Source organism: Azolla caroliniana, unplaced genomic scaffold (assembly GCF_043228905.1).
Source record: "Azolla caroliniana isolate FFs.n. ecotype wild unplaced genomic scaffold, voAzoCaro1.0.p SCAF_424, whole genome shotgun sequence".
NCBI classification, from domain to species: Eukaryota; Viridiplantae; Streptophyta; class Polypodiopsida; order Salviniales; family Salviniaceae; genus Azolla; species Azolla caroliniana.
Genome location: NW_028230859.1, coordinates 17,501 through 26,535, shown reverse-complemented (window position 1 = coordinate 26,535; position 9,035 = coordinate 17,501). Strand labels below are relative to the sequence as shown.

The 9,035-nt window shown below is 47.0% G+C and overlaps 1 non-coding gene across 1 annotated transcript; it reads left to right on the top strand.

Annotated features, from left to right (window-relative positions):
* Window positions 1–1,477: 1,477 nt before the first annotated feature.
* TRNAA-UGC (transfer RNA alanine (anticodon UGC)) lies at window positions 1,478–1,550 on the top strand. The gene has a single exon. It is a non-coding gene; the product is annotated as a tRNA-Ala (tRNA).
* The last annotated feature ends 7,485 nt before the right edge of the window (window positions 1,551–9,035 follow it).

Below are 9,035 nucleotides of genomic sequence, written 5' to 3'. Positions count from 1 at the left end.
ATCGATTACAAACCCACACAAAGATGTCACTACGACATTGTAGTGATCTACTAGGACTTTCCTTCGTGCGTGAAAATTACTAGCTTTCTTCGCTCCTACAATGGGGGGACAACCTCTCTTTCCACTTCTTCAAGAAAAAGGAGTGCTCAACAGGAAGGAATAGGATCCCCTTCTTTTCTTTTCTTTTCTTTTCTTGCGGCACCCAATGATACGCGTTATATATCTCTTCTTTAGGGGCCTTGAAGCCCAGCTGCTTTTCAAGATACTCCCTTGGCTCTGCTGCTGTTTCGATGTACCCGCATAATACTATACTGCATCTTAATGTCATCTACCACCTTGATGGTCTTTAGTAGCGCTAGGGTTCTATTGTCGTACAGTGAGAATATAGCTCCGCTATAAGGTTCTTGAACAGGAACTCAGGATGAACCAGCGGATGACCCAATGACTCAAACAGGGTCTTCTTATACATATCTGATAGAGCTTTTGATACTGCGTGGTCTGAGAATCACTGTATACAGCGGCTTTTTCAGGAAAGCAAGCCTCTTCGCAGCAAGCATGGAAAACCACCTTATCACTCAGCAATGTGCATTGGTTGCTATCCGAGCAATTAGGGTTGGGTTTGACCAACTCTCTCTTGGAAAGCGAGAATTCTCGCCTCGTCACACTACACTATCAAGTCAAAGTTCCCAGACATGACCTTCCGGAGAAACTGGTAAATAGAATACGCGGTACGCCTGCGGCTCTCGGCGCCTCGACTGGATCCAGACCCCGCATTGGAACTTTCCTACGTAGGGAAATAACTATTTAGTTTGGGAGAGTGGTTCCCGGAATAATGATCTCTAAGAGCAAAAGTTGAGGGTTCGAATCCCATTTTCTCTTCTCTGAATTACGAGAGTGATACGAGTTGCTGTCTGCTGCTCTTGCCAACCCATTTCGTGAAATTCCCCTCTAGCTCAAGAAACGAGGTCATAGCCGAGCGGCAGGCCCGCCCTGCGTACTTCTCAACTCCTGAATAAGGAGCTCGAATCTACTGATCCGAGCATTCGCTCGTATTCTGAAAGATGTGTCGTACTAGAGGTGCCAATCAAGCAAGCGCAATCAACAACCCGTCTCCTTGGGGTTCTTGCAGAGAACAGGGTAAGGCGGCCAGAGGAGCGGAATGAAGTTTCAAGATGATGAGGTAGCCGGCTCTCGAGAAAGCGACTTCTCTCTAGCGCCGATACGATCGAAGTGGTAAACCAAAAGTGAACCTGCCAACGACACACCTTTATGTATGACATAGTTTCGACAGGACGGGATGTCTTAGATAAAGCCTAAACTCTGTAAAAAGAAGAAAGGGGGGCACGCACGCACGCACGCACGCACGCACGTATAAACAATAGCTCCTCCCGCAGCAAGCAAGCAAGCAAGCAAGCAAGCAAGCAAGCAAGCAAGCAGTGTTTGCCCATATGATACGTGTTGCATATGGAACGAGGATGGGGGCGTAGTTCAATCGGTAGAACGCATGTTTTGCAAGTATGAAGTTATCGGTTCAAGTCCGATCGTCTCCATTCGTATACAGATTGGCACATTAGATAGAAATCCAGCAGATCCCCCGCCCGGTTCCCCGGGCGACATACGTGCGGACAAAGAGCTGCCTGCCCTCACGGGCAAGCTAACCCGCCGGTTCATCCGGATGAAAACCAACCGGTTCATCCGGATGAAAACCAACCGGTTCATCAAACCCGCCAACCCCTTTTTCATCATGAAGGCCTTCATGATGATGAAAACCGCACGCAGATTATGGCCGGAATTGCCAGGGCAGGCTTGTTGCCTGCGCGCACGCACCCCTTCATGCGGAATTCATTGAAACCAGACACACACGGCACGAAGGCGAGAATTTTGATATCAGGACCAGCGAGCGTGCACTACCTCCCGACCTAACTTTTCTTTTCACTCCCGCCGGATGATGAAAACCGCTTCTTACCGCCCGCTTCTTTTCTTCGGGCACGAGTCCAGAAATGCATGCTGGTGGCGCCCGCCCTTTTGCTTGCCTGCATGAAGGCCAAGAAACTGCCATGAATATCGAGAACAGACAAGGAAGAGCAACAGAATATAAGTACGATTTACGCGCGAATTGATTTTATTTGCTATTTCAATTTCTAGCGTTTTGAGTTTGGAATGAATAATAATATATAATGAGGAAATATTAGTAGCTGTTCGTCTAGTGGGTTTTGTTTCCCTTAGTCAAAACACTCTAAGTGACATTTTCAGAGCGACTTTTAGGGCAAAAAGCGAAGCTATTTAAACAGATTTATAGCATTTTCCCAGTTCCTAGGAAGCTCTGTGGTCTGAGCCCGAGGAATGGCATGAATTACTATTACTCAGTCTGCGTTTAAGTACGTAAATGATTGCGGAATCCTTTTTCAATGGGATAGTGGAGCGTCGCGCATTGTCGTACGAATAAACAGTATAAGCCTCGCTGTGTTAAGAAATGGAACTTTAGTTGAAAGCACCGTTAGCCATTTGAGAGCATTCTCGCCTCTGAGAATAAGACGAGATAGTGAGTCGTTCCCGCTCTCCAGTCAGTGACGAATTTGGCGGCTTTTCCAGCAGCAGTGGAACGAAACATCAGTCCACACTGATCTAACCGAGCATGGTTTTCTTAGAAGGAGGGAAAGGGGGATTCCAGGAGTTAGCTGACACTTCCAAAGGAGGGGAGGAAAGCCGTAGGGAAAACTGCAGCGAAAAGAGCTCGGGTCCGCCCTATGCATGTAATAATGCTGCCCATGACTGGAGTAGCGAAATTATTGTCAAAAAGAGCAAGCAGAGCTCTTCTTTTCTTTTCTTTCCGCGCTGGCTGAGATGGATGATAATCCTTTGGCCCTGCCTTTCCTTTCACGGTTGTCTTGCCGCTGGGTGTCCTGGCAGAACCTTGCCATTCCACTCGTGGTAGGTGGTGAAATCTCTGTCTAAATCATCGAAGAAAAGTCGAGTCGATTTTTTCGTGCGTGCTGCATCGGTAAAAAACCCCCTAGGAATATGTCGTCTATTTGCCTGCCAACAAAACGATTACACTTCAGTCATACCTTTCAGTTCAGTGTTGCTCGAACTATGCTATCCATGATGGGTAGCACATCCTGCTCTTCTGTATCCACATCAATCGGTCCAGAACCAGGTGTAGCTATTTGAAAAGTTTATGTCCTTAATCTTTCAAGGAGAAAAATATGGCTGCTTTGCCCTCAACAGATCCATCGACTCCATTACTTGAGAGGGCTAACAGCCAGCCAGCCAGCCAGCAGTGGGCTTATAGTTTAATTGGTTGAAACGTACCGCTCATAACGGTAATATTGTAGGTTCGAGCCCTACTAAGCCTATTTACTTGCCATACCTAACTCGCCAGTCTTTCACTACTTTGCTGCGCCCAGCAAGCAAATTCCGTTCTCTGAGCTTTGCTTCTCTTCCTTGGTTACCACTGTATGGAGTATAGCCAAGCGGTAAGGCATCGGTTTTTGATACCGACACGCAAAGGTTCGAATCCTTTTACTCCAGGATCCTAAGGCGGCATTCAAAGCATTGCTCATTCATAGCCTTCTTGTCTGAGTCATTCTTCTCACTCGGCTTGGAAGGCATCGCCGCCTTTCATCGGCAACGCCGCATGCCTCGCTCTTCTTTCTTGGAGAAACGTTGCCTTTACGGAACGGATACTTCTTGCATGCATTAAGCCATGCGAAGAAGGAATGAGTGCAACCAAGTGCTACCATGTGCAAGGACTAGGCGAAGCGATGGACCCCGCACAGACAGTTAAACAAACGCCTTCAGCGATGAACCGCAGGCAGTGAGATACCAAAGATATGATCTATTGAGCAAGATCCAAGATCGACTGAGCCTGGAGTGATGGGATCTGAAAAACCAACCTATAGAGATAGGCCCAAGGTCTGACTTGGCTAGCTGTTCTGAAAGAAATAGGTGCGGAAAATCTAATTTGGTAATGTTTCAATGGAAATCCAACTAGATAGTGGCGAAGCTACGTCATTTTACTCTGATGCGTATCCTAACATACATACATACATAATAGTACCATGTACGGCATCGGTACTGATACCGATGGTTCTTTTGAATTATATGCCGCCTGTTCTACTCCAACATCCTCGAGATCTGGAAAGCAGAGTATTATGGATGAGGAAGAACCCTGGCAATAGACATGTATGGACTTGGAGAGAGGCCTATTCTAGGTCGTCTCGACTATTCCGGTGATAAAACAAGGTAAAGAGACCCGCAACCTCTTCGTACCAAGCCAGGTAATCAGGAGAAAAGGGATTCGAACCCTTAACCTTTGGTTTTGGAGACCATTGTTCTACCATTGGAACTATTCTCCTGAAATTAAATAATTACTTACGAGCCGGCCGGTTACTTTGCCTTTATTCCTTGGCGTTGAACCGTGCGGCTTCATCAAGCAAGCAAGCAAGCAAGCAAGCAAGCAAGAAGGCGGTTCATGCGGAAGAAGCGGTTCATCGTGCTTGCTTCATGTGGATTTCTAGGCCTTCATGCGGTGATATACAACGGCAGCAAGCAAGCAAGCAAGCAAGCAAGCATGAAGGCCGATATCGTCGTTCTTTGGCTTGTGCCTGCCTTTTGGCCGGCTTCATCCGGCCGGGCCGGGCCGGGCCGGGCCGGGCCGCCGCCCCTATTTATTTGATGAATCCCGTCCCGCAGTTTATGCTAAGACAGTGTGCGAGGGGCGCATATAGTCAGCTGCTCACAACCAACCTACTTTCGTCTTGAAATGCCTTCTTAAGGCACTTTCCTCTCACTAGGTGAAAAGAAAGGAGTTTGCAGAAACGAATTGGAAAGGACCTCAAAGAAAGCAGCAAACCAATGGTACGCTAATTTACTTGGTCCTATCGATTTCTCACGTTAATAATAACCAAACGTGAAGTGGCCCGGTTAAGGTAGGGTTGTAGCGCCTGAAATTGCCTACCTCTATGTATGAAGAAGATAATGAACCAAATGTCATCTAGCAGCGCCATACCACTTAAATGAGATTAAGGTTTGGCTCCGACACTCCAACATGCCGACCGAGAATTCCCGGAGAACAACACCGTTCTATGAAACATTCAAGGAAGGTTTGTGTGCACCGAAGGGGACTTGAACCTCTAACCACCTGGTTCGAAGCCAGGTACTCTATCCGATTGAGCTATCGGTGCTGCCTGCTGCTTTCAGAACACGCTTTCCCTGTCTATCTTTGGTAGGCGATTTGCTGGTTTCTGGAGCACCGCTTGTTTAGCAGGTGGATCCAGAGTGCCAAAGAAAAGAAGAGCGGTTTTCCGCTTCTTCCGCCGGCCGCAGGTCAGCCTCTGAGGGCGCATCCCGGGCTTGTCCACGTCAACGCTATAGGTGACTTGTTCAGGAGGCAGCTTTTCTTTTCGGGCTGGTCCTCGTGGATGGTTCTCTAACCTTCCACACACTGTTAAGGAATGACCTAGTCATGTAATAGGGTCTCTTAAAGGAAATTATGCGGGTAGGTACTTGCAGCTCATAGAGGGCACGCACGCACGCACGCACGCACGCACGCACGCACGGGTGTTGAGACTTCGCCAGCCCAGCCCAGCCCAGCCCAGCCCAGCCAACATGGGTGCTGCTTTCGCGCTCCTATGCAGCAGCAGAAAGCCATTCTGTTAATGAAAGCGGCGAGTCATGCCACGATGAACCGCTTCATCGAAAAGCGTTAGTGAAAAGTACAGCGCGCAGCCGGAATATTATTATTATTCGTTACTCATTTCATGACTGAAGCGCCAGCCAAAAAAACAAAACAAACAAAAAACTAGCACCTTTGAAAACAAAAGTGGTAGGGCCAGGAAGCCACCTGGCAATAGGAAAGTGCACGAATCGAGATCCGGCCTCTCCTCATTACGAAGAACCGGCAGATTCAGGTAGCTTGCCGGCCAAGTGAAGTGGTAGCTTGCCTAAGGCAGGTTCCTGTTCTTACAAGGGGTCTTCCGGGCTTCTGACAATGAATTTTCGAGGATTCTAGGGATAACATTGTTGAGCGAACACTGGACGTTGACATTTATAGGAAGGTACTACTTTGGGCGATCTTCAACAAAGTTGTGCTAATAGGCCTTCAAGCAAGTAGGAACCTGTATGTCGATAAGGTTTGTGCCTTGTTTAGGGATAGGTATCCGCTCTTGAAAATCACCGGCCCGCCCCTTCCACCCATCATAGTGCCCCCTCGTCCGTTACTTTACCTCAGTGCTCTCCTGCCCGCGTAACATTATGAAAGGGTTGAGAACAGCAACGGCGACGGTATAGCAAGAGAAAGCTAGAGAGAAAGGGCTATGGGAATGTGAAGGACTCCCTTCGTTGAAAAAGAAAGTGTCGATTGTCTATTCTTTAGGCACTCGCGGGAGACTAATCTCTCCTAGAGAACACGTGTGGGAAGTATTCGTTTCTAATAATCCCAAAGTCTTTAAGGTTTTGACCATTTTGTGTAACCATTAGGATGCTCCGAAAACACTGGAGTACAGGAAGGAAACACTGGTGTCAAAGCATTCTTTGGGAACCACATCCTGTTCTTCCTAGATGGATGATTTGCCCCGTTTGATGCCGTCGTGTGAAAGTTGTTTTCATGATTTAGGAATTCAACTGATTTTAGGTAATCCATCTTTATGTGGCACGACATGAAAGGTGCTATGAAAAACACGTAACCGACCGAATTACGTGAAATGGATAAATCAATCTGGTTAGGGCATTCTTTAGAACTTACTTCAGGAAGAATCATCCAGGGCTGCGGTTGCGGTTTCTTCTTTCTTGTATTCATAACTTTTTTCTATTGCTTTTTCGGCGAAAAGGCAAGCAAGTTTTACCTGACTTAACTGAAAAGCCATTTTCCTCTCTGCAAACTCCAGGAGAGAGTGGACTTCAGGAAATCACAAAGTGGGTCCCCAAGGAGGAAAGGAGGAGGGAACTTGTGAGGAAGTTTCCACCCTCCTTTCGGCCTCTGGGGTTAAACAAGACCCAGATAAAGTCAAGTTAGAGAGCCGTGTAATGGGCGACTATTCCGCACGGTTCGGAGAGCACAACTACGATCACTTCTCCTCGGCAGAAGCTTGACTCTATCTTTGAGCGCGGTAGAATGAAGACGTGTAGAAGTCAAAGTCTCTGGGATTATTGCACGTAAATCTGTCCACGAACCTATGTAAACAGGGTTAAAAGCGGTGGATAGCCTAGTCCCTATAGGTCGTGGTCAACGGGAACTGATAATCGGCGACCGACAAACTGGAAAGACTGCTATAGCTATTGATACCATTCTGAACTAGAAACCAATCAACGCATAGGGCACCTTCGATAGTGAAAAATTGTTTCGCGTGTACGTAGTGATTGGATAAAAACGTTCAACCGTGGCATAATCGGTTAAGATTCCCCCGGAAGCCGGTGCTCTGGAATATCTCATTATTGTTGTAGTCACGGCTTCGGATTCTGCTCTCCTGTAATTCCCGGCACTACATCCTGGTCGTGCTACGGGAGAGTCTTCTAGAGATCATGGAATGCACGCATTAATCATCTATGACGATCCCAGTAAGTAATCAGTGGCATATTGATAAATGTCATTATCGCCACGTTGACTACTAGGTTGTGAGGTTTCCCTCGGAGATGTCTTCTATTCATATCTCTGTTCATCGGAAAGAGCCGCCAAAAGGTTAGACTAGACTGGTGTAGGTAGCTCGATTGCTTCACTCGTCATTGAAATATAAGCTGGAGACGTTTCTGTTTATACTCTTATCAATGTCATTCTCATTACAGATGGATAAATCCTCCCGGAAACTGAACCTCTCTATCGCGGAGTTTGGCTCGTTATTAACGTAGGATTACTCGTTAGTTGTGTTGGGTCTGCCGCTTAGCCGAAAGCTATGAAAGCACTTCGTGGCACCTTAAAATTGGAGCCGGCATAACATCGTGAAGTTGCCGCTTCTGCGTAATTTGGGTCAGACCTCGATCCCGCTATTTAGTATTCGCCATATTGCGGCGCTAGGCTTACCGAGGTACTTAAATAACTATAATATCCCCTGATCCCTATCGAATGACAGATTGTAGTTATCCTCGCGGCGGTCAATGGGTTCCCGGACTAGATCCCTTTGACATAGATCGCTTAATATGAGAAGGAACTCCCCGACAAAATCAAACCACACATACTTGAGGGTATCAAGGAGTAAAAGCTATTGAGTGAAGAGGTGTAGAAAAATCCGGCTACGTTCCGCTAAAAAATTGCCAGTTCTCTATCATCAGTAACAACTGGTTCAGTCTAGTTCAAGAGATGGGGAAGGAGGCCCCCTCACGTAATTACTAAGGAGACCCTCCCTTTTGTTTGTAGGAGCGTTAGGCGGGTGAGCGGATAACGGCGGGAATTGAACAAGCCGATAGATCACCGCCACCTAACCTATAGGTGGTTTGCGGGAATTGGCCCAGTTACCTCCTATAGAAATGCTTTGTTTGTTTGTCTTTTGGTAGGGACAGTCATTACGCGTAGCTTCGTTGGACACAACGACTGGCAACGGTTGATTTCGGCCGGCAGCTTCGGGGAAAGGTTTGAACCCATGGCTATGGCAATCTATTTTCTGGCTTCTTTTTTTCTAAAATAAATTCCGATTCGCTAGAGAGAGATCAATTGCTTGCTTGCTTGCGGGGTGGAGTAAATGGCCAACTCGTCAGGCTCATGACCTGAAGACTGCGGGTTCAAACCCTGCCCCCGCACTACATGTTGTCAACAGTAAAAAAGCAAATGAAGATTATTGTATAATAATCCATGCTTAAGAATGGGAAACTAACGTGACTATTCATATTGTCAATTCGTTATCATTCGTGTTGTCAATGAGACGGTGACATTCCAATGAAGCGGTTTTCATCATCATGAAGGCCTTCATGCATGCATGAAGAACCTGTTTGGTTTGATGAACATGCCGGTTCATCATGCTTGCTGTTTAAAATACTCGTTAGGTGGTTCCGCTTTTCTTTTGGGGAAGGCGTGCGTTTCAGGCTTGCAGGGAAAAGTGCCATTT